Source organism: Protobothrops mucrosquamatus, unplaced genomic scaffold (genome assembly GCF_001527695.2).
Source record: "Protobothrops mucrosquamatus isolate PMUCROS unplaced genomic scaffold, P.Mucros_1.0 scaffold3796, whole genome shotgun sequence".
Taxonomy (NCBI): domain Eukaryota; kingdom Metazoa; phylum Chordata; class Lepidosauria; order Squamata; family Viperidae; genus Protobothrops; species Protobothrops mucrosquamatus.
This window is the reverse complement of record NW_015389749.1, coordinates 218777-224542: the sequence shown is the minus strand read 5'-3', so window position 1 is coordinate 224542 and position 5766 is coordinate 218777.

Genomic DNA, 5766 nt, shown 5'->3' with positions numbered 1-5766 from the left:
GACTGTGTTTTGAACCCATTATTGTTCACCTTGATGATCCATGACTGCTGTGCTAAGTCTGCTACGAAATATATTGTGAAGTATGCAGACAACATGGCAGTGGTGGGTTTTATCTGGGACGACAGTGAAGATGCTTGTAAGGAAGAGGTGAAGGCTCTTGTGGACTGGTGCAATAAAAATGACCTGGTTCTGAATGTTAATAAAACAAACGAGATGATTGTTGATTTTAGAAAGAGATCAGCATAGTCATACTCCACTTTGTATCAAGGCTGCAGCTGTGGAGGTATTAAGTATATGGGGTGCAGATAACTAATAAACTGACTTGGTCTCTTCGTACATTATCTTTAGTGAAGCATGTAAACCAGCATTTGCATTTCTTGCATCGGATGAGGAGAACACATCTTTCTCCTTCTGTCCTGACCACTTGTTACAGAGGCATGATGGAGAGCATTTTAACAAACTGCATCATTGTTTGGTTTGGTGGTAGCAGAGCCTCAGATAGAAAGTCCATACAGAGAGTGGTAAGGACAGCCGAGAAGATTATAAGAAGCCCATTTCCCATGATTCAGGACACTGTATCAACCTCCAGCTTTAGTATCCAAATAATAATCGGGATTTCTTTCATTTCTGAAGATCTTACTGGTTTATTGAATACATGACATGCTATAGGTGAAGGAAAACTAACTTTAAAATTCCAGGATATCTACCCAAAGCATATAGCAATGACATTCCCAGACAACCCTCCCAGATGTCCATTTGGGCATGTAAATACCTTCTCGTTGTTTTGAGAACCTTTTGTTATCTTCCTCCCCACAGTTTGAATGTCCTCAAAAAGTTTTCACACATCTGTGTTTCAGCAAACATCTGCAGAACTGGAGAAGTTTCATTTCTCTAACTAGCCCATCTGAAGCCTCATCTCCCCACCCCACTTACTCTGATAACAAGATGAAAGCAATAAGGCATGTGGCTGCCAAGTTTTCACTCTTGATACACTGCTTATAAGTGTTATGTACTTAGAGATCAAAGCATTGTTAGAGACCCCACACACCTACTTCATGGTCTGTTTCTTTGCTCCCCTCTAGAAGGAGGTTTTGAAGTATTTATAGCAGGACTACTAGATTCTGTAACAGCTTTGTTCCTTATGCCATCTGTTTTGAAAACTCACAGGATTCTTTTTTTCTGTCTTGTATATGTATACATTCAAACTAGACTGTGATGTTTCTCAGTGTCATATATGTGTGTGTATGTGGATATATGCAGAATGGTTTTGGTTTTTTGTGAGAGCTGAATGCAACGAAATTTTATTTTGATGTACACTGATTAGTGTACATTTAAAGTGAACAAAGTTTTTATTCTATTTTATATTTATTTATACAAAACTATAAGTTTGTGTCAGTGTCTATGATTTCATTTGGACACTGGCTGCTCAATTCCCTGACATTTATTAATTCCCCTTTTTATGCAAAGATCTCGGTCTTTCCCTTTTTATGCTGGTTGTCCTGAATTAGAAGCTTCTTTGCTCAACAAATTTGCATGATTAGAACATTCAAATCTGGATGAAGTTTTCCTGCTCTCCCTGAGAAATCTCTTTTTCCATAATTTTGTGTTTTTTAGTTCTTTCCTCCTACAGTTCTTCTCTTCTGCTGCTTACCTAATCTCTCTCTCATATTCGCCTACACACAACAGACCACATTGTCTCCTTTTCTCGCCAATCTTTATTATATCTGCTTCTTATTTTTAAAAAAATATTAAAAAGTTTGATTCCTTAAAGAAAAAAGCTCAGACACAGGAATTTACTTCTGTGAGCTCATCACTGCACTGAACACCTTTCAAATGGTGAGGTAATATGAATGGAGTTCCAGAAAACATTACAGATGACAGGAACCATATGTGCTTCAGTTTGAGATGCAGACACGGACTCATCCCCATCATCCTGCGCCCGTCTTCAACCATGAAGGGATACAGGGCAGAAAACATCCTGAGGCCAAGAAGGCTCCATACACATTTGCACCGCTCATGTGATCCTGAGGACACAGGTACAGTAAGCCTCCAAATGGCCTCAACAACTCTCCTAAAAGAAGGCAAATGACCAGCTGTCTGCAAGGAGTATCAATCCTTCCATTCCCCACCATCCAGTCAGAGATGAAGAAGCTTCTTGGATGAGAAGCGAAACGTCTTCAAAGAAAAACAAGAAAGTCCAGTTGCCTCCTGAAAAAGCACTGTTGAAGGAAAAGTCTTCATCATGGTTCAGTCCAAGCTGGGGATAAACAACATGGAGACTGCTTTAGAAAGAAGGTTGCAGTTTATTGAAGAGGAGAGCCAGACAGAAAGATGGCTCTGGAAGAAAAGAGAGAGAGCACATGTAGGGAGTGGGTTTTTATACCCTCTGGAGTCTTTTGTGTGGAGTTGTTCCCTGTTCCTATTTGAGGCTTTGTATTTCATGTGTCATGTATTCTGACCTGAGTCTGGGTGTGCCCTTTGGCATCTGTGAGTTAATCATGTCCTGTCTTAAGAGTTTGGGTGGGGTATGTAGATTTTAGGTGTCTTTGTTTTCCTAAGCTTCTAGCTCCAACTTTTCTGAATGGTCTGCATCTGCATTTCTATAGAGCTGGTTTCTGCTTGGGGGAGGGAGACCTGGGGCTATCAAGAAAAACTGGGCATGCTTTTCTGCCTCTTTAAGATCCTTTGAGGAAATATATTTTTCTGCCCTTTTAATATTTCCTTCTCGGGGGGGGGGTGACTTCCCACAGCATCTTTGGGACAACCATGACCTGGATGACTGAGAATCTCCATAGTCATTTAACACATGGAAACTAAACAAGAAGAGAACCAACCTAGAATTAAGGAGGAATTTCCTGATTGTGAGAACAATTAATCAGTGGGATGACTTGCATCCAGAAGATGTGTTCCATCACTGGAGGTTTTCAAGGAGAGACTGAACAGCCATTTGTCTGGAATGATATAAAATCTTCTGCTTGAGCAGAGGGTTGGACTAGAAGACCTCCAAGGTCCTTCTCAACCCTAATATTTTATGTTCTATGATTGTACAACCAGAAAGTTCTTGAAGAGCAGAGGATGAAATGAATGAAGACAATGTTCATGGGAACCAGATAGGAAATTGGTGGTGTCGTAAAATAGTTGTCACATGCTCTACCACACGTTTGAGAAGACCACTATTAGAAGCATGAATTTTCCCCCCAAGAATAGAGAATATATGTAGTTGAGAGTTGAATTGTTGAGTTCTTCGTGTTCTTGGAGGTTGGTTGTTTTCCTGCAGATGTTTCATTGCCAGGTTAAGGATCATTACTCATCAAATTTGTGGATGACACCAAGCTGGCAGGAATAGCCAACACTCCAGAAGACAGGCTTAGGATACAGGAGGATCTGGACAGACTTGAACAGTGGGCGCTATCTAACAAAATGAAATTCAATGGTGAAAAAAGTAAGGTTCTACATTTAGGCAAGAAAAACCAAATATACAGGTATAATATAGGTGGTAACTTGCTCAATAGTACTAACTGTGAGAGGGATCTCGGAGTCCTAGTGGACAATCACTTAAATATGAGCCAGCAGTGTGCTGCAGCTGCCAAAAAAGCCAACACAGTGCTAGGCTGCATTAACAGAGGGATAGAATCAAGATCACGTGAAGTGTTAATACCATTTTACAATGCCTTGGTAAGGCCACACTTGGAATACTGCATCCACTTTTGGTCACCACGATGTAAAAAAGATGTTGAGACACTAGAAAGAGAAGCAACCTAGAACTAAGGAGAAACTTCCTGACAGTTAGAACAATTAACCAGTGGAACAACCTGCCTCCAGAAGCTGTGAATGCCCCAACACTGGAAGTTTTTAAGAAGAGACTGGACAGCCATTTATCCAAAATGGTGTAGGGTTCCCTGCCTGAGCAGAGGGTTGGACTCGATGACCTCCAAGGTCACTTCCAACTTTATTATTATTATCCGCAGTGCAGAGAAGGGTGGAATTTAGTATTAAATGCTCAGGGAAGAAAAAAAAATGTTCCCCTACGCCAAGGAATATAATTCAGCGCAGAGAACACCATGAACCAACACTGATTTCTTCAGAAGGTTTCTATAAGGAGGACAGGAGTTAATTAAGCCACAACCACTTATTTATCCGGGTTTTTAAAGAAGTATTTTATTGTTTTTAATTTTGCATGCTGCCCTAAAATGGAGATTATGGAATCGGGGGGGGGGGGGGCTTTATAAATGCGATAACTAAGTAAACCAATGTTCATTGCTAAATTTGGAACTTCAGATTTATTCCCAATGGCCAAATCCCAATGGCACTAAGTCTTACATATTCTTTCCATTGTGTTTTGTTCTAGAGAGCTGAAAGGTTATTAGGGGGTGTGTGGAAATCTGCCAGTTTCGGTACGTGTCAATGTAGGTCAAGACAATTTATGCACACACACAAAAAAAATCTTTTGAATTTGTCCTAAATTCTGTCTGCTACAAAACAGCAACCCATTTGGTTCTCTTGTACCTTAGAAGCACAAGACACCATATCGATTTAATCAATTGTTTTGGTCACCATGATATAAAAAAGATGTTGAGACTCTAGAACAGCGGTTCTCAACCTATGGGTCGCGACCCCATTTGGGGTCGATCGACCATTTCACGGGGGTCGCCAAGCAAGGCTGTCCGCCATTTTTTCCCCTTTTCCGGCGGGTGCCTTACCTCCCTTGAGCTGGGCCAGCTGGTGGTCGGCCTGCTCCATCTCTGCCGCTCGCCAGCTACACCTCAGCCGGCGCAGGGGGCAGAACCACGCATGCGCGGCACTCCCAGGCAGGGAAAGTCCTCGACTTACGACCGGTTGGGTAGTCCTCGACTTACGACCGGTTGGGGGTCGTGACATTAAAAAGGTTGAGAACCACTGCTCTAGAAAGAGTACAGAGAAGAGCAACAAAGATGATCAGGGGACTGGAGGCTAAAATATATGAAGAACGGTTGCTGGAATTGGGTATATCTAGTTTAATGAAGAGAAGGACGAGGGGGGACATGATAGCAGTCTTCCAGTATCTCAGGGGCTGCCCCAAAGAAGAGGGAGTCAGGCTATCCTCCAAAGCACCTGAAGGCAGGACAAGAAGCAATGGGTGGAAACTAAGCAAGGAGAGAAGCAACCTAGAACTAAGGAGAAACTTCCTGACAGTTAGAACAATTAACCAGTGGAACAACCTGCCTCCAGAAACAGTGAATGCTCCAACACTGGAAGTTTTTAAAAAGAGACTGGACAGCCATTTGTCCGAAATGGTATAGAGTTTTCTGCCTGAGCAGGGGGTTGGACTAGATGACCTCCAAAGTCCCTTCCAACTTTTTATTATTATTATTATTATTATTATTATTATTATTATTATTATTATTATTATTATTATTATTATTATTATTATTATTATTATTATTATTATTATTAAAAGTCATAGCAGGTCCAAGAGAAGCCAAAAATCACTAAGAAGGCCACGAGATTGCAAAATCTCAAGTTCCAAGTTTAAAAAGAGATGGAGCAAGTGTTACTCAGGGATGTCCCAAAGAGGCTTTTTCAAGAGGCAACTGGAGGGGGTTTTTTTTGCCCTTGAAGACGTTTCGCTTCTCATTCAAGAAGCTTCTTCAGTTCTGACTGAATGGCAGAGGATGGAAGGATTTATATTCTTTGCAGTCATCTGGTCGTTAGGACTCTTTTGGAGAGTCATTGAGGCCACTTGGAGGTTTCTCTGTGCCCTCAGGGTCACCTAAATCAGTGTGCAAA